The sequence below is a fragment of the Podarcis tiliguerta genome (genome assembly GCF_965153285.1).
Source record: "Podarcis tiliguerta genome assembly, chromosome: 1".
Taxonomy (NCBI): Eukaryota; Metazoa; Chordata; class Lepidosauria; order Squamata; family Lacertidae; genus Podarcis; species Podarcis tiliguerta.
In genome coordinates this window covers 106,513,383-106,539,755 of record NC_139534.1, presented here as the reverse complement: position 1 = coordinate 106,539,755, position 26,373 = coordinate 106,513,383, and the positions used below count along the sequence as shown (strand labels likewise).

General features: G+C 44.0%; 1 protein-coding gene across 28 annotated transcripts in view; it reads right to left on the bottom strand.

Annotated features, from left to right (window-relative positions):
• NRXN3 (neurexin 3) overlaps positions 1 to 26,373 on the bottom strand; it is a 1,187,696-nt gene that overhangs the window by 1,149,436 nt on the left and 11,887 nt on the right. Inside the window, exon 1 of one of the 28 annotated variants that reach the window (XM_083447324.1) lies at positions 15,355 to 15,373. The exons of the other annotated variants lie outside the window; for them this stretch is intronic. The gene's annotated coding sequence lies outside the window, so the exon portion shown is untranslated. Of the gene's footprint in view, positions 1 to 15,354; positions 15,374 to 26,373 lie in introns of those variants that run through there. 28 annotated transcript variants of the gene reach the window in all.

The following is a 26,373-nucleotide window of genomic DNA, read 5'->3' as shown; positions in this document are numbered from 1 at the left end:
ATGGGTGTTGGGAGACAGCGCTGGCATGCATTATTTGAATCACAGTAGATCTAACACCTGAATACAGCCAAGGTAAGGATAGAATTGCCAGTGGATTTATTCTCAGTGGGAAGCTGAAACCTCTTTCTTGTCTTTTATCTTATTTAAAAAAACACTTTTAAAAGTGCTTCTGAAAGGACACCAACACACAGTTTAGGAGAAATAGTGGCAGCCTTCAGAGTTCTGCTGCTGTGCCCATGTCACTAAACCTGATGGCAAAACATGTTTAAAAAGAAATAGAAAAAGAATTGAATGAAAAAGGAAGTTCAAGGCTGCAACTCCATCTTCCCAGCTGCAAAGGCAAATGTCCCCTTCTCAGGGCCGGACTAGTGGTTAGGCAGGGTGAAACTGTTGCCTCAGGTACTACCTCTGCAGGCATCCCACCACCTGCACTGACACTGATTTCCAGTGAGATCTCACCGAAATCACATGACATATTGCACAGTGCGCGAGAATTCACCAGAAATTGGTGCTGATTCTGGTGTCACAGAGGAGACACTGGGATGACACTTGGAGGGTAGCACTTCCCATTTTGCCTCAAGCAACAAAACAAAATGCATCAACCCTGCCCCCCACTTCCCTCCAAAAACATTTCATGCATCAAATCGGAACTCTCAAATTGGGACCAAGAAGGCTGCTACCAATTCCCCACCTTCAAGTGAATAATTTGGGGTGGGGGACTGGCTACCTTGAGACAACCCCTAGAACTTGCAGATTTAGTACAAATAAAAAATTATGGCTAAAAAGATGCAAAAGTGCTACAAAATGGGAAGCAGATTTGCGCACCCTTAGATAGCAAAACACACTTGTTGAAAAGAGGGAATCACTGTCTTGAGAAGTGTCCACATTATTCCTGCCCATCTCAATAGCCCACATTCACTCTCCTCACAACCTTTTATTCCTCCTTTACTTTTCCCTTCTGTATTCCCTTTAATCAAGATTCCTTCCTAATTAAAACAAATACAAGGAAGCAATTAACATCTTAAAGGAAACAGATGGTGAAATGGCACAACTCGTTTATTGCGTGAAGACCTAACGTGTTATCTCCTCTACGTGTTCCTATGCTTTAATTAAGCACAGCCATAGGTAGATTCAATGTGCTCTGGAGTGGGCTTATCAAATTATTGTTTCTGAAAAGCTGGATGTTATAGGAGGCAGAAGAAGAAAGAAAGAGTCAAGCCCCGATATCCAAAACATTGGCTAGGAAGAGCAAATCCCTGTGCAAGAGGGATGACAGAACAAGATATTCATGGGAAATCTTAAAAAGGAAGACACTGAAGGATCAAAGGGTCCATGTTAGAAAAACGGGCAGAACGGCCAGCCCTTCACCTTTTAATCTCCTTTTACTCATTATGAAAAATACACTTTATCCCACACTTGGGAAAGGACATAGCTCAGTAGCAGAGCATCTGCTTGCACACCGAAGGTCCCAGATTACAGGTTCAACCTTCAACATCTCCAAGTGGGGCTGGGAAAGACCACTGCCTGAAACCTGTAGAGCTGCTACAAGTCAGAGTAGACAATGCTAAGTTAGATGGACCAATGGTCTGACTAAATATAAAGCATTTTCCTATATTCCTTTAACCATGTTTGAAAGACCCATGTATTGTTTCTTGAAGCTTAAAGATAAGGACACCCTACAAGCCTATTCCATTATTCATCCTGTATACCCAATGGATGAGTCAATGTTAATGATGACCACTTAAGAGTGCAAGAGTCAAAGAATGCTATACCTATCCCACCCTCTGCAGCCGTAACTCAGTTTCCTTGCAAAGACACAGAACTCGTCTATGAATACCATGAAAGTTATATAGCAAAGAATGCACATACCTAAGAGGAGACAGAATTATTGGAATGGTGGGAACAATAATTTTAAATTTCCAGAATTTTGGAGCATTTAAATTCTCTGACATACTGCTGCAGCGAAATAAATAATAGATTTATCATTTGAACCACATGGAAAAACTGTACTGGGTATACTGATGGATACTGGCATGTGGTTCTAATTTAATTTTCTTGTACCTATACAGCACTAAGTCTGGTCACTTGAAAAACCAGGGCTGTAATCTTGTGTACACTTACCTGGGAACAATACCACTAAAATACCACAGTGCTACATGGCTATCAGCATATTAAATAATGCTTGGAAGCATCCATGACTATTTGAGATGCTGAAAGTAGTGTGGAATAGCTTTTTTAAAATGTTCCCAACTTAAACTTAGGAGAGAGCTTTAGGATGATAGAAATGTAGAGTTGGAAGGGGCACTGAGGGTCATCTAGCCCAACCCCTTACTTTCTTTTTCATTCCCCGTGGTATTAACACGTCATAACCCAAAACAACCTACACAGTTAAAGTGGCCCTTTAAAAATATTAGCCTCCCCAATTAAAATGGGCCTTCACTGAAGTAGGCTGCATTCTGTATAATTTTACCTGGGAGTAAGTCCCATTGTACTCAAACATGTTGGACGGCAATGTAAAAGTGTTGGAGCTAGGGTGCAGTCCTAACTCCAAACCACACAGAGCTTCCTGGCAAGGTGGAGACACTACCATTTTCACAATCCAGCTGCACACAGTGACTAAGAGGGAAGTGGAGAAAATTTTTGCCTAATCCCTGCAATTGCTCCAGGCAGGTGCAGCAATTAGATTGGATTCAAGTCCAGTGCCTCCAGTGGCAGCAGGATCAGGTTGTGATCCAGCAGATTCCAGGCCAGCTCATCCCCTGGAATTCCCCATTTTGGGGACAGCTGGCCTCCCGCCCACACATTAAAGCAGGAGAAAGAGGTCGGCAGTGGCAAAGTGAAACTTATGCCAACTGGTAAGGTCCGTATAAAGCCATGGTTTTCCCAGTAGTGATGTATGGAAGTGAGAGCTGGACCATAAACAAGGCCGATCACCGAAGAATTGATGCTTTTGAATTATGGTGCTGGAGGAGACTCTTGAGAGTCCCATGGACTGCAAGAAGATCAAACCTATCCATTCTTAAAGAAATGAGCCCTGAGTGCTCACTGGAAGGACAGATCGTGAAGCTGAGGCTCCAATACTTTGGCCACCTCATGAGAAGAGAAGACTCCCTGGAAAAGACCCTGGTGTTGGGAAAGATGGAGGGCACAAGGAGAAGGGGACGACAGAGGACAAGATGGTTGGACAGTGTTCTCGAAGCTACCAATATGAGTTTGACCAAACTGCGGGAGGCAGTGAAAGACAGGAGGGCCTGGCGTGCTCTGGTGCATGGGGTCACGAAGAGTCGGACACGACTAAACGACTAAACAACAACAACAAACGGGAGGCCAGGCTCAGTAGGCAGAGCTAGGCACAGGGACTGAATCCAAACCCTTCCATAACCTAGTCTAAGGGTGTGTATTATTATTGCTCAGTAAACAGATCAGCCACATCAAGCATTGCTATACATCTCTATATATGTGTGTGACTGTGAAGCAGGTGCTTAGCTTTCTCCCATCCAAAGCAATCTCTAAAAGTGCTCAGCTTTGGCTGGATCAAGGCTTAATTGATAAAAACAGTTTTAAAACTTGCATGTTTAAAATTTGCACCATTGAAAAATTAGCAAAATATGGCAGTATATTGATCAAAAAGCCACAGTTCCGTAACGCAAAACTGAAACGGAAGGCCTAGCACATGACCAGGGAAACGAACACAATAATGCCCACACCTGAATGCAGCCACAGGTTTAATATCTCTGTGAAAACTAAGCCTAAATCTGGGAGCCAAGTTCAAATTCAAGACACCAATGTTGATCCTTGTAGCAGATCTACCGTTTAATCCAAGAAATATTCAATCCCTTCCCTTTCCCTGGGAGAATTTCTGAAAAAGGTGATGGGGTCCAGTGGGGTGGAGGCGGGGGAGAACTAACTCCTACAACTCCTAAAGGAAAATATAAACTCGAACCCAATTCGCTCTTTGAAAACTACAGCCTATAAAATGCTTTGCAAACTACTAAGAAAAAGGAATAGGCCTGGAGTAATTTATATTCCATAACTAAAATATTAAGATGTATTTCCTCCTCGCTCTCTGTAGAAGTGGCAGCAACAAAGGATTTTTCACTGACATGTCACGAATATTGACAAAGCAAGCAAAGGTTTGTTTTTCCTCCCTCGTTCACAGTGCAAAGTCATGTACTTGCAAGTGATATTTATATGTGGCTTTCTTCAGCATCTTCTGCCTCAAGCCAGAAGCTTGTCTGCTGTCCCTTCATGTTGAGAACATGCAAGCTTGCTTGGTTTAAAAGGTCAGTTGTAGCTTGATGCACACAGACTCTGATGCAGAAGTCCTTTATGGGGGTGGGGAAGCAAAAAAGAAAGCATCCTAATATTAAGCAATATGTACTGTGATTTATTTATTTTATACAACTGGATGTGGGAACGAATATGGAATTTTTTTCTAATTTTCTATAGCATATTTCATAGTAAAAGCGGTTTATTAAATTAAAGGCTCTTGCATTAAATCTAGGAGAAACCCATGGTCACTGCAACCAGCAAAGCACAATATGTGATGTAATATTTGCACTCAGTAATCTTGCCTCATTGTTGCTATTTTTAATTTTAAAAAACATGTACAAAACTAGTTAAGACCTCATCTAGGATACTGTGTCCAGTTCTGGCCACTGCACTGATGAGATGGAAACAGACAAATTGGAACAGGTTCAAAAGAGGGCAATTAAGACAGAAGGCAAGTCTTATGAGGACAGGTTGAAGAAACGGGGTATGTTTAGCCTGGAGAAGAGAAGAGGGCACACAATAGCACACTTGAAAGGCTATCACATTGAAGACAAGGACAAAGACTTGTCCTCTGCCAAAGGGCAAGACTAGATCTAATGGTATATTTTGGATGAACAGTTGCAAAAACTGCAAAAGAGCACTTTGACAGTGGAACTAGTTACGTGGAACGATGGGCTCCCCCTTCACTCCGCCTTTCCAGCAGAGGCGGAGGCTGAGCAGGAGATGATATATATGGTAAAAAATAATAATAATGAGGTGCCAATATTCATTTATTTATTGATAAACGTGCCACAGGTGCTAGCACAAAATGGCTGCCAAAAGCAGCAAAAAGAGAGGTGCTGGTATTCTTTACCATTGAATACTGCCATAAAAAGGCATACAAATAACAAATTAAGGTGTCAATCCACAAACCACTAACTCTGTAACAGGCCAACTATAGTTAGTAATACAGTTCCATAGTATGAATCATGGGGCTTAGAGGAAAACATATACAATGTACCTTTTCACACGTTCTATGAATGCACGAAGTGGAGTGGTAATCATGATCACCTCTACTATCTCTGCCACCAACCTCCACATGTTCATCTGAAGGTCTGAACAGAGCCTACAAGCATGCAACAGTACACGGATACAGCATAACTAGTCACCCATTGCAAATGCAGTGGTATCTCTTAGTTACGAACTTAATTCGTTCCGGAGGTCCGTTCTTAACCTGAAATTGTTCTTAACTAGAGGCGTGCTTTTGCTAATGGGGTCTCTTGCTGCCGCTGCACTGCCAGCACACGATTTCCATTCTCATCCTGGGGCAAAGTTCTCAACTTGAGGTAACTCTTCCAGGTTAGCGGAGTTTGTAACCTGAAGTGTTTGTAACCTGAGGCATTTGTAACTCGAGGTACCACTGTATTTGTACAATATGGCAACCTTCAATTTGCACTTACAACTCAGGGAAGTTGGAGGCTCATGGGTATTAAGGTACAGTTTAGAGGTTTACGGTTAGGGGGCGGTTCCATGTTGCAGTAGGTTGAATTAGCTTGTATTAGTTCAAAGTAAGAATGGCTATCTCCTGATCTGAGGGCAGGAAGGTTGTTTAATTCATTCTGAGCCAAATTTAAGAGAAGGGGGGAAGTGTTATCCACTCTTTCGTTTGAAAAAAAAAACCTATCTAAAATATGTAAAATTAAGGCTAGAAGAGTTATTATTTTATTATTTATTAAATTGTATAGCACCATACAACCACAGATCTCAGGGCAGATGGTTGTTGCTTATAATGTAACAATATTGCCCAGTTCTGGATATAGTACTGAAAGTTTTCCTTAAGTCATTTCAGAAATCTACCCTGCTCCATTTTGCAATTACAAGTACTAAGATCATCAGTGTCAGTAGAAACGAAGTCCACAGAAAAGCACATGCATGTGTGCAATTAGCCCACGTGATAATTTGCATGTGGATGTTGCGTTTCTTCCTAAACGTAAGCAGTTTCCATGTGGAAAAACCGTGAGTATATAGCAGCCCTTCAAGTAAGAGGTCTTCAAGGCTAATGAAAAATAATTTCTTCTTGGCAGTATCATGGCAAGATTCAGAGGCACATCCCTACGCAAGTTTCTCATGAAGACGTTTCCAAGTTATTTAGTCCACAAGTTGGGGCGGGGAGGAGGGAGTGCAACCGCACTCCCTTCGTGGAGAAGTTTATCTGTGAATTAACTGATTAAAAGCAGAGCGGATGAACTGCAATAGGAAATGGGTCGATAAGAGACCTTTAGTGGATGGGGAGCCATTGATCAATAATTACTTTTCTGCTAAAGAGTCTTTTCCTGAAGTAGCAGAGGCCCTCCTTTTGCATACATCTTCAACATTTGCATTAACCTTTACAGCGCAAGGATTAAAGACAGTCACACCACAGACGTTCTATAGGCACTTGATTCTATCCCTTTTCTCCTTCTTCATCTCTCATTTAAAAACCAGGGCATGCTGCTTACTGGCCAAGCACTCCACAACTCCCACCTACCTCCATGCCTGTGCAGTTTTGTGACCTACTCAGCTTAATGCAGCCTACCAGCCATGTATGGTGTCCTACCTAATACCAGGGGTTTTTTCCTGCCTGCCAGGGACTTCAGCTTGGTGTGTCATAAATTGTGCAGGCCTTCTAGACATGTCCAATGCAAGGACGGCAGGCATTTCTGGGGAGAAAGAAAAATAGAACTTCCAGGAAAACTAAACACTCTGAATATAGTTGTGCATCTTTCAACACCATTACGAGGGCGCTAATATAGGGTGCCAAGAGAGTCACACCAGAGACCATCACCGATGGAATTCTTGGGCATATGGAGTTATTGGCCTGATCCTCATAGAGTTAGAAGGGTCATCTAGTCCAACCCCTGAATGCAGGAATCTCAGCTAAAGGATCTATGACAGATGGCCATCCAACCTCTGCTTATAAAGGTCCAAAGAAGGAGAGTCCACAACCTCCCGAGGGAGACCATGCCACTGTTGAACAGCTCTTACTGCCAGAAAGTTTTTCTCCTGATGTTTAGTTGAAATCTTTCTTGTAACTTGAAACCATTGGTTCAAGTCCTACCCTCTGGAGCTGGAGAAACCAAGCTTGCTCCTGACCCAGCTCAGAAACATGATGGAGAGCAAAGGTTTAAAGCCCCCTTATCTTCACTGTGTTGCAATACCATCTAGATCAGGCATGGCCAAACTTGGCCCTATAGATGTTTTGGGACTACAATTCCCATCATCCCTGACCACTGGTCCTGTTAGCTAGGGATGGTGGGAGTTGTAGTGCCAAAACATCTGGAGGGCCATGTTTGGCCATGCCTGATCTAGACCAAAGGCCCGTCTGGCCCAGCATCCTGCTTCCAACAAGACTGACTTGGGGAAGGCTGTAAGCAGGACATGTGGACAATGGCTCTCTCCTCCTGTTGTTCCCCTACTGAGAGGCATGCCAAGTGATCCTGGAGTAGATATATTGAAGGTCCTGGTTCAAAAGAGCACGGAAAACCATCAGGAATAAAACTGTTAGAATGAGGAGATGTTCAAAGCAAAGTTTCAGGACAGGAACTAGACATGGAAAGCTTGAGTGGCCTAAAATACCTGGGGGAGGGAAATTCTAGAGAGTACCTGAAGTGGACAGGCATGATATAGGGCGTAACAGCAGATTCGTCCTGGGTAGCCTAGCGTCCAGGCATAGGGCCAAACTACATGCAGTGCTAAATCCATTACTAAAAAACACATCATGGATTTTAGAGTTAGTAGTAGCATGGAGGCAATTTTCATTGTGACTGCTGCACTCAGGAAAGGGAGTGCCTCTCCAGCCAAAATTCTGATGAAAAGCAGCAGTGGGAGTCTCCCCCCCCCCCCCAGGCAAATAGCAGTGCAGGGGGCTATTTTTGTGAGAGTCATGGCTGAATCCTGGAGAGGGAAGGGCTGCTCCTCCCCTTCCTGCATGCTGGCCATGCTGATTAAAATTGCCCCCCACAACTATTATTATGATGCACCACTTTCTCATCTGGAAGTCCTCTGATCTCCATTGTGTGATGGTGCTCTGCGATTACTCAGTGATGAAGAAAATGCATTCTGCATACACTCAGGTGGCACTTACATATAATATATATAATAGGAATATATGAGAGCATTAAAAACTGATGCTAAGGCATCAGTAAACCAGGGCCCAAATTAAGCTCTGTTGATTTCCAAGCATCTTGTTCCAGATGGTGGTAATGGGCAGCCAGCCATCATCCCACTTGCTTGTAGGTTACAGCAGCCTGAGAGCTACATATTTACATGGGCAACCTTCCAGAAGCCACATGTCATTGATGGGTGGGACTGAAGTCAAGTGGGCAGGGGCCAGAGATACAACTCTTAACCCTGTGCAGTGGGCTACAGTCTCAGCCACACATTAAAAAAAGAACAACAGGTTTCTATGCTCATCTCTCTCCATCCTGGCAAGTGAGAAGCATTTCTGCCATTCAAGGGCACACCCCAGCCAAGCAAATGTATTTGAGAATGTCATGGAGCAAGGCTGATGAAGAGTAAGAACTTGGGAAGAGTCCCAGCAGCCATTCAGAGAGGCCTGGGTAGCTGCATTCAGCCCTCAAGGCAAGAGCTTCCTCATCTCTGAGTTACAAAGTCATAAATCAACTGTTGCACAAAGCAAACTTCTAGTGAAGGAAGAGGTGGACTGCGTGTTTAACTAAAGTCTAGTTCCAGTGCATTGTCATAACTCAATGGTGGGCAGACAGCAGACCAAGATCTGCTAGTCAATTTCCAATTGAGTGTTTACAATCAAAACATGTGACTCAATACTCCCAAAGTGGGGAACCTCTGATCTGTGGGCCCAATATGGACTACCAGGCCATTTTTGGCACACTGCACCCACTTTCACTGCACTTGGCAACATATGGGATACCAGGCACAGAAAACAAAACCGAGACTTGGAATTTCAAGCAGCCACTAAAATGAGGAAGAACTGGGAGTGGACTTTCAAGCACACTCCCAATTCTTCCTTTCAATCATCAGCTTGAATTCAAGCCAGTGGTGCAAGAGATCTTTGTTCTGCATCTGCAACTTGAGCCACACCCACAAAGGAAAAGTGTTACTGTGGGTCATCTGATGTCACTGTGACATTAAGTGACAGTTGGGCCACCCTTCCCAGCTGTCAAAATAGCCCACAAGGGGTGTGGGAACTCAGGATCCTGTTTGCTTACTGGATATTGTTCCTCACCTCTGCTGAGTCTGACTACTGGTCCATTTAGCTTAGTCTCCTCTGAAGTGACTTGGAGTGTCTTTCCAGAGGTCTTTCCCAGTCCTACCTGAAGATTCCAGGAATAGAATCCGAAACAGTTTGCATGCAAAGGATGTGCTCCACCACTGAGGATTTTGGCAAAACAGACTGAACTACGTAGAATTAATAAGGTACTTCTTACATTCTTAAGGAAGAGTACATACTCAGAAACACTCAATAGAAAATTGTGTATGCCTTCGCTGTTAAAGGGATCCTAAATACGAGCTTTCGCTATGCCATTTTAAACAACTGTATGTCTTCAAGGAGACCGGTAAAAGTAGGTAGACCACATAAAACTGAAGTCAGCTCACCTCTGTCAACTGCAAGCACCACTGCAAGTCAAAAACAGCACACAACTGAGGGGAGCACTCACTCCACTATATTTTTTAAGGATTTCTCAAGTTGGTTGGAAATCTAGGGCAGCCAAGAGGACTCTTGCACTTCAGCTCTGAGCTGCAAATCCCTCTGCTTTTTGTTGAATACCTGGTTGCTCCTTCTTCCAGTACTGCTAATACACATCAATCCTAATTCACAACAGCCCCCTGCTGTTCCAATTCATTCACCTCCCCTGAGCAGAGATTGCAATTCAAGGCAAACTGTGAAATGCCTTGTGATGGGGACAAAAAGGCTCTCTAGGGACAAGCTAAGGTCAGCAAACTTACTTTGTTTGGAACCTCTGATCCACTTCATCCTGGGTCTCCTGAGGTGACAAGAGCATGCACTAACCAAATGAGCCTTTAACAGATTTGTCCAAAGGAGTGAATAAAGAAATTTACTTTGACAGCTATAATGGAAGAAGTTCTGTAAACAAAACACAGCAGGAGAAAGTGGGGGGGGGGAGGAGGAAGGAAAGAGACCTCAGCATTTTTTCCATTATTATTTTTTTGAGAAGTGCTCTGTCTGCTTTAAGGACAAGTATTCTGATAACAGTACTTAGCAAAGTGTTCAAAAGACTTCCTTTACATTATTGGAGTAATCCTTACAATGGCTGTTTAAGGCAGAAGTGTATTATCTCCATAAGGTGCTGGGGCCAAGCAAAGGGAACTTGTCGAAACGGCCACTCAAGAGTTTATGTCCAAGGCAAGATTTGAGTTGGGAACTTCCCCATTTCTGCAGCAGTCTTCACATGTTACTCAACAAGGAGGGCACTAGCACATCGAAGGAAGAATGGAGCTGAACTGTTGGGTCCCACTCAAAATGCCACTTGACTGAGTTACCCCCTCCCCCCCATATATCTGAAAAGTAACAAGTAACTGAGATACATGAGTATAATGAGGGCTCTGTTCCTCTGCTTATGTGTGACTGCACACAACGAGGGGTTAAATCTTACAAACTAAAGTACATAGTCTTTCCAGGACCAAAGCACAGAACAAACACCACATAGAAGGCACTTTAAATTCATCCCTGGAGCAGCTCTGTTCCTGTGTGGCAACTTAATTCGTGTGTGGTTGTTGCTTACCATTTAAGCTGAAGAAGACTCTCCCCACTAACACCAACTTTTTGGAAAAGGAATAACTCCTACTGACATTCTTCTGTGAGCAAAATGCTTCAGAATCCTTTGCCTAGCTTATCTTCTGTTCCTATATGTTATCCATAATATTTTCTCCACCACCACGAGAGGTGAAGCTGGTGGTAATGTGTGAGAAGGGGTCTTCACAGCAGCATTGAGAGCATGGAAAGCCCCGCCCAGGGAGATCCTGCACTGGGTACTTTTAAATTCCACTTGAACATCTTTTTTTTATTTCAGTTGGCCTATGTTGGATGGAAAACCTCTGGCCCCTAACGGGTTGTTGGATTACAACTCTCAGAAGCCCTACCTGGCTTAGCCAATGGTCAGGGATGCAAGGAGCTGACCTACAACAAAAATCTGAACAGGCAAAGGATCCCCATCCCTGTTTATGTGATTTTTCTCTCTTCTCTTTGGATTGCTTTGCTGCTGTGCTGGTTATAATTTCCCATTCTTATTGCTGACCACTGTTTTTAATCGCTTGGTTGCAAACTGCTCTGAGCTGGAAAAGCAGCACAAAAGTACTGCAAATTTTAAATATATCTCATTTATTTATTTACAACAAATATCCCACCATTCCACCAATGCTCAAAGTAATTAACTGGGATTGTAATGCAGCAAAATAAAGCACAATGGAATAATAAAAAGTAGTCTTTAAAGATGGAAAACTGATGAAGAAGAGATGACATCTGCCCTTAGGTTAAACAAAGGTGCCAAGAACTGAGCAGGGTTTGTTTTCAAGCTCTCTCCTGCCCAAATCTCACTCCACCCAATAGGTAAGCTGATTTAAAACAAAAAAACCATGTAGAGTTTTCTGTATCAAAAGCAACAACACTTTTGCGTTCATAAAATGTTGTATGTTCCCGGTGAGTCTAATACAGGCTTCCTCAACCTCAGCCCTCCAGATGTTCCGAGACTACAATTCCCATCATCCCTGAGCACTGGGTCCTGCTAGCTAGGGATCATGGGAGTTGTAGGCCAAGAACATCTGGAGGACTGAGGTTGAAGCTGGGCAACTCAGGCTTCTGGGATTACCTTTTTTACCACCTTCTTTTTAAAAAAAAAAAAGTAAAACCTTGGGTTCCACCATACTATGGCTGTAAACCGCTTTGATATTTTAAAATAAAATTGTAGTGTATACAAATATTTTGTAATAAATAAATCAAAATAAATACCAACTATGCTCAGCAGCAACAACCGAAGCCCATTTCACAACCAGCCTTAAGAATGCATGCAAACCCCACACACCACTAAATATATGTTTGTTCCATCATGAAAGACATTTCACCATTACAAAGTACTGAACACACCGGGCTGCATTAAACTTGTAGAGCCATTGGAATTAATGAACAGCACTATGTTAGCTTGAACCTGTTTTATATTACATACATATGCTGTTTCTGCATTTATCAGCCACACATTCCAAGCAAAGGAGGATGCTCTAAAATGTTAATGTGGGGGGGGGGGGCATATTTAGCTTTTGCCTCTATGTTGCAGCAACACAGTAAACACCATGCAGCCTGCTTACTTTTGCTTCCTGTTATCTGTGCCTTTGTTCCCCACGGTGCAATACCCTTCCATTTCTTGTAAGAGACAAAGCACAGAGGACAAAGTCATTGGCTCTTGACTGTCACTGAAGCACCACTCAAGCATTCTTAGCTATTAATTCTTCCCCTCAGCCTACTGCTTCAATGTACCTATTTTACAGGAGGAGAAAGAAAGGCAAAGTGAACAAAGGCATGTGCAGTCAATGAGGAAACAGCAGATCCCAAGTGTTTCCATTTGGAAGCTCCAGCTCCACACATTCAATCATACAATTGCATTAGCTTTAGTCTTTCAACGATCAGTAAAAGTGACTAATGCCTTTGTTTAAACACTAATTCAGGGCCTGACCTTTGAGTCAAACTGTTCTGGAAGAAAGATATCATGGAGGCAAATGAGATTTTACTGGCCTAACAAAGGTAGACTATTTGCGGTTTTCTGAAACAACAAGTACACAATTCTGTGTTTCAAGAGACGCTAGAACAAAGTCTTGGAAGAGATGGTAGAGAATTTCCCTTGGTCTGCATCTTTAAGTGAACCAATCAAATTTGCACCTTTCAATTAATACAAAGATTGCAATGTCATTATTCCTCATATTCCAACTCTCCAAATTTTGCAACACAGCTCTCAGCTCAAAATGTGTGTGCGTGCGTTTAAGATAAAATATATTTAGAAATGTGTACACTGAGATTAAAATGCTAATTTAAACAAGTGGGGGGGTTAAAAAATGCAGATTAATGCAGAAACCAGATGGAACAGATTTATGAATAAACGTATGTGAAAGGGATATTGACTGGAAAGCTACAGCCAAATCCAAGGAACTGTGGGTTCTTAAAAAAAAAACAGCATGCAAGAACAAGCCCAAATCTGAAACCAAGGTTGCCCAGCCCCAGGCGCGCAGGAGGGCAGAGCCAGCCGGCCGCCTCAGCATCTCGCTGGCTCAGTCGCTCCCAAACTCGCAGTGTAGAGCCACCCACAGTAGAAGAGCCCACTGCGGCACTCCGACCAACGGGCAGGCTCTTCCCCAGAGTCAGGCCCTGGACTCTCGGCCTGGCGCCCCTGAGAGCCCGACACCCAGGTGCCCCACACCCCTAGAGCCTATGGGTAAGATGGCCCTGTTTGTTTTTTGCAGTCTTCAGAGTAGTAGAGTACTGGACCATTTAAACAAGATTTTAGCTGCAGTTCATTCATTTTCAGCTTTGTATTGCTGTTATTTAAAAAGTACGCCTAGATATTCCTTTGTGGTGCCTATAACCTAAGTTTAAGGTGCCATTTAGCTCTTAGTTTTCACATATCAGTTTCTATTTATTTTTATTTAATTAATTAATTTATATACCGCCCTATACCTGGAGGTCTCATGGGGTTCACAGAAAAAAGTTTCTAACACTGCCACAAGTAACTGTTGTAAATTTAAAACCAGTAGATGCTTTCATTCTCTTCCTCATAGTGCACAAAATGAGGAGAGGAAATTTGCACAAACCCAAAGCTCAGCACATCTCATTTACATAACAAATCACAATTTCCCCTTTACTTCTGAATCAGGCTATGGTCACTTTCGATGAGCCTCACAGAATGTTATGTACACTAACTCAGGAACCATACATGATTATGAACATATGTTCTCAATACTGCACCGAGACTAATCTTTGCACCCACTTTTAAAAATGCATCTTTAATCACCTAGATACGTAGAAACACACACGCTCTCAAAACTGGAAACCTACTTACACAAAATGCAAATTGTCATTAGCTAATCTAGTTCAAAAGGGACGCGGGTGGAACTGTGGGTTAAACCACAGAGCCTAAGGCTTGCCGATCAGAAGGTCGGCGGTTTGAATCCCTGTGACGGGGTGAGCTCCCATTGCTCTGTCCCAGCTCCTGCCAACCTAGAAGTTCAAAAGCATGTCAAAGTGCAAGCAGATAAATAGGTACCGCTCCGGCGGGAAGGTAAATGGCATTTCCATGTGCTTCTCTGGTTTGCCAGAAGCAGCTTAGTCATGCTGGCCACATGACCTGGAAGCTGTCTGCAGACAAATGCCAGCTCCCTTGGCCAGTAAAGCGAGATGAGTGCCGCAACCCCAGAGTTGTCCACGACTGGACCTAATGGTCAGGGGTCCCTTTACCTTTAATCAAGTTCAATTTGCCACCAACAATTTTATTCTGGAATTCAATGGAAGGGAGATCAGGTTGAATTTTTGGTGGGTTTTTTGTTTTAAAAAAAAGCCCAACAAAAGCAGCAACAAACCTCTATTTCAGCGGCATTATTTTTCTATCACATTATCTCACACACAACACTCAAAACAACTAAAATTGAAAAAGTAGAGGAAAATTGTCTTCCTTTTAGTTTGTTTACTCAGTATGTTTGACAGTACTTTGTATACAGCCAGATGCACAATTTCCTTGGTAAAGCACATCAGTCAGGATTCCCATTTTATTTGCAAGAAGGGAAATATTTAATACTTAGGAATGTATAATTGCAAAAGAAAAACTGTTGAGGAAGGTAGGAATCAAGGGTGGAAACTTACATCTTTGTGATTGACTAGAGAAAACAGAATAGCATCCTTAACAAAATGTGTACTGAGAATTATATTTATCCACAAAAGAAAAAGATCCTACTACAGGCATGCTCTTAGTTTATATTACTCATGAAAATCACCATCATTTACCATGCATAGGGATGAGTCAAGTTACAGAGAACTATAAGGAAAGAATTAAACAAAGGTCTGAACAATTTATTTAATACCAGTACCGGTTCCTAGTCTTGAGCCAGCTGATCGTCTCATCCTAATCCAAAGCCTCAAAACGAAAATACAGTAACTTTCCACAGCAACCCAAGGGCTTTCTTTCAGCAGTACCAAAATCCAGCTCAACAAGTGGAAAACCTGATGCATTCTTAGAAGCCCACCACTCTGTGCACTGTACCACAACCTATAAAAGCCAGAGGATGCACGGAGCTTCATGCGGGCAGCGACAGCTCTCCAAGGAAGCCCAAAAATAGCAGAGAAAGATGCTTCACATGTTAAGGGAGAAATTGATGGGAAGCACAAGAAGCAGATTCCAAAAAGTGATGGAACAAGATGGATAGAATCCAGCACACGACGAGATGTCTCTTTGCAGACTGGTCAGTTGCCTCCACGTCACCCTTTGTGAAAATCTCCCTCCTCTACGCGCAGCAGCAATAACTCAGCCCTTTGAAAAAGGTGTGGGAGTGATGCAGGGTTTGGACGGAAAGAGATGGCAGGGAAAGATGAAGGAGGGGGACCTCATATGGGCAGTCTACGGCTGGAAGCTTTGAAAGCCCAAGGTTTCTGCAAATGCCTCTGCTAAAAGCAGAGGCAGGCTCCTGGATCGATTATGCATGCACGCCACTGAAAACACCAGCCGCTTAAGTGCCAGAGCCCTGCTGGATAATTTATAGGCCAGTGTTAGTATTCACAGAGTGGTGGGCAGAGTTCAGAGGAACAAGGTAGAGAATAGAAGTTTAAGACAACTTTCACATATCACTTATCAGCCATTCACTGCAAATTTCTGGGCTTGTTTCACAGACGTAAGCAAGGGGCAAAAGCCCAATCAGGGTCTGGGTGGGTACCAGCAGCCGCTCCAGAATAAATGAAGGGCATTGATCTGCATCTTTGAAATATGATTAGATAAAAGCTGCCTTAATTTTGAAATCAGGTCACCTAGTATTATCTTTGACGAGCAGCAGCTATTGGGGTATGGGACATTCAACAGTTGCCTTCATTCCCTGTAGCACTTTTCACATGTTCATTTGAATAGGTAGACAAGGGGGAACAGGATTCCACTTGTTTATGATAACTGGTTGCGAACCTAGTTCATGTGCAGCAGTAGGTGAGGAAGAGCCCTCCACCAAATCTGTACATAGCGTGGGACCAGAGGCCACAAGCAGGTAAAATGCTACTCCTTTCTGTTCAGAGTAATCTGTGGAAAGTGCTTGTGCATTGTCTCCACACACTGTAAGCTGTTGTTGTTGTTGTTGTTTAGTCATTTAGTCGTGTTCGACTCTTCGTGACCCCATGGACCAGAGCACGCCAGGCACTTCTGTCTTCCACTGCCTCCCGCAGTTTGGTCAGACTCATGTTTGTAGCTTCAAAGACACTATCCAACCATCTCGTCCTCTGTCGTCCCCTTCTCCTTGTGCCCTCCATCTTTCCCAACATCAGGGTCTTTTCCAGGAGTCTTTTCTTCTCATGAGGTGGCCAAAGTATTGGAGCCTCAGCTTCACGATCTGTCCTTCCAGTGAGCACTCAGGGCTGATTTCCTTCAGAATGGATAGGTTTGATCTTCTTGCAGTCCATGGGACTCTCAAGAGTCTCCTCCAGCACCATAATTCAAAAGAATCAATTCTTCGGCGATCAGCCTTCTGTATGGTCCAGCTCTCACTTCCATACATCACTACGGGGAAAACCATAGCTTTTACTATACGGACCTTTGTTGGCAAGGTGATGTCTCTACATCACTGTAAGCTACTGTGCACTAATGTCTTAGGTACAACTCAGAGTAGTAAAAACCCTACTGCAGGCCTGTATTCACAGTCCCACCAAGAATCTGCTGTTATTGACACCTGTGTGGAGCCTGAACACAGCGGTCAACGTTCAACCATCCAACATAAACAACACAGTCTAGTGACACTTTTCAGACTGAAATGCCTTGTTGAAATACCTTGCAACTTGCATAAGCAACTTAATGCAATTCCTCCTGTCCTGATCTGTGATTATTAAGAGTGCTGCTTTAAAAGCATTGTTATCCTACCACCACCCAAAAAATCACCAGGTGTTCTCAGATATTTCCTCCTTATTTATAATTGACATTTTATGAGAGTTTTCCAAAGCAGAGTTACAGAAATCTTTATGAAAAGAAAGCTCCTGTTATTGAGGAAAATGTTGCTAACTTCTGTGCAAGTCTAAAACCTCGCTTAAACTTCAAGCTATGCTGTATTTGCAACTGTGTTCATTCCAGGAGGTGATAAAAATGGAGCAACTGGTCCTACCAGAGGCTGTCTGTGGTTTTGCATCTGTTACAATTAGTATTTTTCCTGATAATACCAAAGTCCCAAAGCCTTTTAACCATACTGCTACACCCAGTGTGCCAACATAAACATTCTTGCTGCTGCCAATAAGTACCAAATAAATTTTTGCATATTTTTTTTTGGGGGGGGGTTAACCAGTAACTGAGTACTCCTTAACAAAATTGCAGGCCCAGGCTGCATATTCCCCCACCCCACCCCCGCTCAGGTGAGCTACCAATAAAGGAGACCACACAGTTGAATGGGATCAAATCAGGCCACAACTTTATTAACAGATGAAATGGTTTGGCATAGGCATTGGGTAAACATTTATTTCCGGGCTGCCTACCAGAAATGACATCAGGGTCAACCCGGCAGCAGGGATTCCTATGACTTACATCAAATAGGGGTATCCCTGAAGGGATCCCCGCCTCTAGGAGTGCTGATGCCCAAGCCCCCTGTCTGGGCAAATGGACAGAAGCAACTCCATCATGGATCCCTTTAACGAGATACCCTATTTCTGGAGGGGAAAGCGAGGGTACACCCCCCTTCCAACCAAGGCTAAGGTCACCCAATGCCAAAACCGCCAAAGTTGTGATGATTGCTATGGGGTAGGCAAAACCTCCAGGTCACAGCCAATTCACTTGGTAGGCAAATTCCTACCTGGCCTCACTAGTACAGCGACCACCGCAACCATAGAAAGGTCAATTTAATGAGTACAGTCATACCTTGGGTTGAATGTGCTTCAGGTTGAGTGCTTTCAGGTTGCGCTCCGTGGCAACCCGGAAGTAACGGAGTGTGTTACTTCCAGGTTTCGCCAATCGCGCATGCACAGACACTCAAAATGATGTCATGCGGATGCGCGGAAGCGGCAAAACGCAACCAGCAGGCGTGCCGTCGTGCCTTATGTTCCATTCAGGATGCGAACGGGGCTCCGGAACAGATCCCGTTCGCATCCCGAGGTACCACTGTAAATGCAAAATTACCAGAATGGATGAGTTGATCCAACAAAGAAGAGCTGGGCATCGTGGGCTGGCATGGGCTGTTTTAAATCCCCCAGGAGCAGACATGAGGGCAGGGGTGGAGGAAGGGGGTGTGATGGGGGTGGACCGCCCCGGGTGTCACCACTGAGGGGGAGTGACAAAACGCCAGGCAGCACTCACAGCGGGGCCTGCAGCATGCCCAAACCACATCTCTCTTCTGGAAGTGACATGGTGGCTTGGGCGCCTGCAGGCTCCACGCTGCCCTAACGGTCCACCCGCCGGCGCCACCCCCCTTAGCTGTAGGGCAGCTGAGTGGGAAGAGGCGGGCAGACTCCTCGGAGGCCCCGCGAAGTGTCCTGCCCCAGCTCACCCCGCCCCTGGGTGCAGGGCATGTGCGATGCCCCAGGTGCCCAATCAGCTTGCTCCATCGCTACTGAGGGAAGCCTGATTGCTTCCTTAAGCCCGCCCCTGGAGAGCTCAGCCCTCTGGGCCAGCCTGCCATTGGCCAATTTGGCAGGCTGATGCAGAGTAGGATTTCAAGCTGGGAGCACAAGCCAAAGCTCACGTTCTAGCAGGGATCAGACCCTGATGCCCAGCCCTGCATCGCCAGCGGGAACGGAGGCGCTGGGCATCCCGCAAAGCCACCACACCCCTAAAAGAGGGTAAGCGGATTTACCTGAAATCCCAGAATCAATCTCTACAAAACTACTTCATTTGGAGATAATTCCACATGCAAACACAGCATCTCCTGCTCACTGAAACTACTCTGCCTATTCCCCTGTGCTGCCCCTTACGCCTGGAACTTTTGCTGTTGTTGACTGAACTCACTAGTTGCTTTTTTTAAAACACAAAACTAACTCAAGATTACTTACATAATAGTAGCAGATAAATTAAAAGGCACAATCAACCAAAGATGGCAACAGGCACACATGATAGTTCATTGCCATGATGGATAAACCACACACACCATCTTCTCCAAGTTTCTTGGCTGCATCCTTGTGCTAATCAAGATAAGCTTCAAAACTGTCTCATCCCTTAGATTTAGAGAAAAGACTAGATCTCATGCAGAAGTACATATTTTCTAGTCACTCCATTTAGAAATGAGAATTATTTCATGTGCGGAGTAGAAATTCGCTTCTTAGTTAATCATCTGGCTTTTTTGACAATTTAGGACTCAAACCAGTTATCCAATAAGAAAGGCAACAGCATGTCCATGAATGACTTGTTTGAGCCAGTGTACCAAAATAAGGTACATGAACACCCTTGGGTCCCTGCAGCTATTTATTTTTATTATTTTTATTATTACCATCCCCACCCCCATACACACTCTGGGTGGCTTCCAGCACATATAAAAGCATAATAAAACATCTAACATTAGCAACTTCCCGATACAAGGCTGCCTTCAGAAGTCTTCTAAAAGTTGTGTAGTTCTTTATCTCCTTGGCATCCGATAGTTAAAACACATGAGCACGCTTCACATATAAAATAATACTTGTTAGAACTACATTCAGGCTTGCTTCTTCATGCCTCCTTTTTTTTTTTTAGGTGCTTCCTATCTGAGTACTTTTCCCCTGGCACAGGAGAAGGCAAACTCCAGGGCTTTTCCTGCTCTTTCAAGCAACAGAAACAGAACCCGTAAAAAGGCAGCTCCTTTCCTGCTTTCTTTCTCTCCTGAACATGAGAGGCACAGAGCAACAGATCTGGAACGTAAAGCATTATTAATAGCCACTGTCCTGCCATGATGAGTCACCTCACCACATAAAAAATAGCAGAATCACAAGCAGGTTTTTTGTGTGTTTTTTTAAAAAGCCCTTTCCCAACAATCGTAGACCAACAAGGTAATTTATTGGCAGCATTAGAAGTGAAATACCAATCAATTGCACTAATATTGAAAGCACGCTATGGTATATCATTGCCTAGCAAGGGAGGCAGAAGTACTTGCGGAATCCAACACAGCGATTCAAAACTCATTCCATCCTTCTGGGAATAATAAGATCCCTTAGATAGCTATTAGAGACATTCTTTTAGTCACCTAGCCATAAATATCCCATAAGCAAGAAGTGCTGCGGCGAATGCAGAAATCCGGTCACTGTGCCATCATAGAAAATTACCCCCCCCCCCCCTTCTAAAAGCAGATCGGTTCTATGGGAAATTTCCAAATGGGCGGGAGAAAAGGTGTCACACAGTTTCAAAGTCACAGGCATACATACCTGCTCAGATTTCCCTGTACCTTGTCATGTTCTAGGACAAGGATGGGGAACATATTTCAGCTAAATGGCCACATTCCCTCCGGGGGGGGAGCTACCTAGAGGCCCCCCAGAGTCAAAAGTGGGCAGAGCAACTACAGTGGTACCTAGGGTTAAGAACTTAATTCGTTCCAGAGGTCCGTTCTTAACCTGAAACTGTTCTTAACCTGAGGTACCACTTTAGCTAATGGGGCTTCCCGCTGCTGCCGTTGCTGCCGCTGCCACCATGCGATTTCTGTTCTCATCCTGAAGCAACGTACTTAACCCGAGGTATTATTTCTGGGTTAGCGAAGTCTGTAACCTGAAGTGTCTGTAACCTGAGGTACCACTGTAATGTGAATTGTACCTTTATAGAGTCAAGGTGGTTTATTTAGACCTGGACATCCCTCTCTATTGTTCATCCAGGCAAGCAAGAGGAATCATTAAAGTTAAAGGACACATTCCAACCAGGCAAAAATGCACAAAGATGATCTGGTGCAGGTGTGTGGCCTGAGCAAATTCCATAGAGCTATATTTAGGGCCTGTGGGGCCTTGTTTACCCTTAAAACTGAGTGACGATGCAAATTGTATGCATGTTTCGTCCAAAGGCGGCCCCCGAGTCCCATGGGAAGAGGGATTGACACTCTGAGAATTGCAGCTCTGGGAGGGGAACAGGGGTCTCCAAACAACTCTCAGCACATTTAGCAAATTACAGTTCCCAGGATTCTTTGGGGAAATTGATGACTGTTTAAAAGTAGTATGATACTGCTTTAAATGTATAGTGCAAATGAGGCCTAGGATTCTGGCGACTGTTGTATGGGCAGTTATGCTGGGAGGGGGGGGAGGGAAGGTTAAAGTAAATAACCTGCCTAAAGTATTTGATTTTTTTTAAAATTACAATTTCAGCCAATTGCCCACCTGAACATGAAAGCTGGTTTCAAAAACTGATGCTGACAAAAGGTGAAATTACTCAGCACATAAGTAGTTGTTGGCATCCGTCTCTCTTGGGAGACAATGAAGGAGTGTGCCTTCTTGTAGCTGTAGAGACTGATGCAGGAAATACTTAGAATCATAGAGTTGGAAGAGACCACAAGGGCCATCGAGTACAACCCCCTGCCAAGCAGGAAACACCATCAGAGCACTCCTGACATATGGTTGTCAAGCCTCTGCTTAAAGACCTCCAAAGAAGGAGACTCCACCACACTCCTTGGCAGCAAAATCCACTGTCGAACGGCTCTTACTGTCAGGAAGTTCTTCCTAATGTTTAGGTGGAATCTTCTTTCTTGTAGTTTGGATCCATTGCTCCATTGCTCCATGTCCGCTTCTCTGGAGCAGCAGAAAACAACCTTTCTCCCTCCTCTATGTGACATCCTTTTATATATTTGAACATGGCTATCATATCACCCCTTAACCTCCTCTTCTCCAGGCTAAACATGCCCAGCTCCCTTAGCCATTCCTCATAAGGCATCATTTCCAGGCCTTTGACCATTTTGGTTGCCCTCCTCTGGACACGTTCCAGTTTGTCAGTGTCCTTCTTGAAGTGTGGTGCCCAGAACTGGACACAGTACTCCAGGTGAGGTTTGTTGCAGCTGGGGCAGATAAAGGCATCTGGTTGTGCTGCTGCAGAAGCACCATGGAGTTTCTTCTCTCAACACTCCTCCAGCGGCCATTCCTTCTCTGGTCACAGCTATGGATGCACAACCTGAATGACCATCTCCAGTCACTGTGGTCATCTACAAAGGATTCCCACATAGCAGGGCTGATGTTGCCAGCCTTCATGCCACATTTGCAGACATCTTTGTAATGCAGTTGGTCTGCCAACAGGCCTAGTGCCTGAAGAAACCTGCCTGTAGAGCATGTCCTTGGAGATCCTTCCATCTTCCATTCTGCAGACATGACCAAGCCAGCATACACATCACTAAGACAGGAGTGTGAACATGCTGAGAATGCGGGCTTGGGAGAACACATCATTGTTTGAGACTCTGTCCTGCCATGTGATGTCCAAAATCTTCCTGACACAATGCATGTGGAAGGCCTTGAGGCGTTGCACCTGGTGGTTGTAAATTGCAGACCACTCACTTCCATCAAGCAGTGTACTCAACACACAAGCCTGGAGAAGCAAGCCATTGCTGTAGTTGCCTTGCCAATATGCTTGTCCAGCTCAGCATCAATGGAGATGTTGCGGATTATGGTGGAGCCCTGGTAGATGAAATCATCTACCACCTCAAGCGTGTGGTCACCAATGCTGATGGGTGGAGTGCTGGTGAAGTCCTGACCCAGAATGTTGGGCAAAACTCCCTGCAGGCTTGGGCAAAATAGTTGAGTCTCTGTAGAGCTTCCTCGGAGTCAAGGCTGTCTTCTGCCAACAACATCTCTCAGATAAGGACCCATCACACTTTTGTTTTAGTGAGATGTGCCAGGTTGAACAGTCCCCATTGCTTCTTGAATTTCTTCAATCCAGCTGAAGGCACAGGAGATCAGCAGGGAGAAGAATATGCCAAAGAGTTGGGGCAAGAATACAGCTCTGTTTCACACGGGTCTTTATACAGAAGCCGTCTGAGGATGAGCCATCGTACTGGACGGTGCCACACAGGTTCTTGTGGAAGGACACAATCATCTTGTGAAGCTTCCTATTTTGCTGGGCAGTGTCAAGAGTCCTTTTCAGATGACAGGATCTAATATCTTCATCAGATACATGAAGGTGATGTACAAAGGTTACCTTTGCTCATAGCATTTCTCCTGCAGCTGACGCAGTGAGAAAACCATGTTGATTGTTGACCTCTGAGCTCTAAAGCTCCATTGTGACTTGGGATAGGTATGTCATAACTGGAAAATTGTGGCCCCACCTACAACTGAGCCCTGAAAGGTTTTCTCAAGGGAATGGGACCCTCAGGCTGAAAAGAGGCTTCCACTCTTGCCCTAGAGCTTCTGTGGAAATTAAGCAGGTATGGACCTGGTCAGAGAAATGTAGAATGGAGAATGGTTCACTAGAAGGTGAGTGCTGTTACTTATGGAGCCAAAGTAAAGCCCCCCACATACAAGACAAAGGTATCACCAAGTTTAAAGGAGCCCCAAAATCTGCAGGAATACTACAACTACGGGGGAAACTCCCCCCACAAAAATAGGACTGAGCATGCACAGTGGTCATGTAATGCTTACTTTTTTGACAGGCCACTGTGTGAGATTGAATGGATTGGTTGGAATCCAGAAAGTAGTATTCTATTCTGCTAACTTTTGTTGCAGTTCTGACTTGCATTATTGATCTTATACCAGCACCTGATCATTTCAAAAAGGCAGGTGTGTGTATCTTTATAGCTATGCTGTAGCTATTTAGCTACTTAGAGAAATTGTACGCCACTCCATGATTCTAGGATGAAGGGCAGTATAGAAATTTAACAAACAAAAATCTAACCTCAGAAGCAGCCTCACATTGAACTTCATCAGTTAAGTCTCTCTGAGGCCAATATGTATAGACCATCGTGGTTGTCTTTGTTTGCAAAGCCACAGCCCAACAGAAATCAAGAAGCAACTGATAAAACTATAAATGCACCACAGCATATTTGCCAAAAACAAATTGAATTTGAGCGGGCACACTCTGAGGTCACAGACACATACTGTTCAGGGTGCATTTGTGTGAAAAAGAATCCAATCAACCTCAGGCCTACTCCTGATGCGGGGCCATCCATCAAAGGAGCTGAGCTTGCTTCACATAACAATAATAGCCACCTCACCCACGTAACAAATGGGCACACAAAGAAAGTGATGGGCCTTGAGTTATGCAGTCTTTAGAACAAAACCAGAAGCTTGGGTTCCAAACATTGCAGTTTGCTCACAAGAAGAGTTGCCTCCGGCTTGTGGGGCAAAAGGCCAGAACACTAAGAAATTTACAGTGCAACAAGTGTAATGTTGCACTGCGTGGTATTCCTGCTCAGGGTTCCAGACAGGTAACAAAGCCCTCTTCCATTGCACACCATTTGATTCCACTTGGGACAGTTTTCCATCATCATGTATACAGTCAACATTCCACAGCCAATAAGCATGCTGTCTTCATCGGGCTTTTCAAGAGAGTTCTATCCTTACTTTTCTCTCTCAATGTTTTCTAACACCTACGTCTTCTGCATAGGTGGAGCAGTTGTGGATACATAATGATCCAAACCTGAGTATCAGATCTACAAATTTTGCCATAGTGTGAGGAAGTCTTCACTCCCACCGCCCACCCCTCCTGCAGGTTTGTGTCTAACCATCCTTGCTGCCACCACTAATACCAAGAGAAAGATGACTACAGGTTCATGTCCCTTCCTGCCAACGTGGCAGCTTCTCGCCTTCCTCTTCCTGGGGTGAGCGAGAAGGTAGGGCCATTCTTAAAAAACAATCCCTTGGAAGTTGGCACCTCTGCACATTCACCAAGTCACCAAATTTATTCTGCCTTCTAGCGTAAGTTAAGTCAAGACTCAGACTAGTTTTGCTTAACAGACTCCCTCTTTTACACAAATTAATTGGTTTGAATATGGGTGAAGCACGCATGCAAACCTGTTGTCCATTAGCAAAAATAGAAATAGTGTACAATTTCAGGAGGTGGGAGGAGGCAAATTTCCAGGAAAAGTATGACAATTATTTCCAGGACAACAGTGTAAAAAAAAAAAAGGAGAAGGAAAAGAAGAACTGCTACAGACACAGCTTCCAGAACAGATTGGACGAGGTGCTATTCCTATTTTAACAGTGCCCAAATCTGCTTGAGGCAGGCTGCTTTACTCTGCCTATTGGTAGGGTAGAGATCAGCCACTTGGCTACATTTGGGCAACCTGCCTGAGGCAGCATATTTTGGACATAATTAAGAAGCAACACACTATAAGTTACAGTGGTACCTCAGGTTACATACGCTTCAGGTTACATATGCTGCAGGTTACAGACTCTGCTAACCCAGAAATATTACCTCGGGTTAAGAACTTTGCTTCAGGATGAGAACAGAAATCGGGCTCCGGCGGCGCGGCAGCAGCAGGAGGCCCAATTAGCTAAAGTGGTGCTTCAGGTTAAGAACAGTTTCAGGTTAAGTACGGACCTCCGGAATGAATTAAGTACTTAACCCGAGGTACCACTGTATTTCATTTAAATAATAATAATAATAATAATAATATTTTACTGTGGTAGGCTGTCATTTCAATGGTCTTAGCCAAGGCACCAAAATGTCAGGCCAGTGAGATCAGATGCCTGCTCATTGCTTACATTTTTTTAGTCATGTGAAGAATTCATTCTAGGATGGTATATCTGAAATGACTGTCCAGCTACATTTGAGCGAGTTCTGCACACTGTCTCACTAGAGTGGTACATGCCCTGCTTATCCCCCACTTGGATTACTGCCATTCTTGGTAGTAGAACTCATCCTGTGGAACAGCCTCCCATCGGATGTCAAGGAGATGAGTAACTATATAAACTTTAGAAGACATCTGAAGGCAGCCCTATATAGGGAAGCTTTTTAATGTATAATGTTTTTATATATGTTGGAAGCCACCCAGAGTGGCTGGAGCTACCCAGTCAGA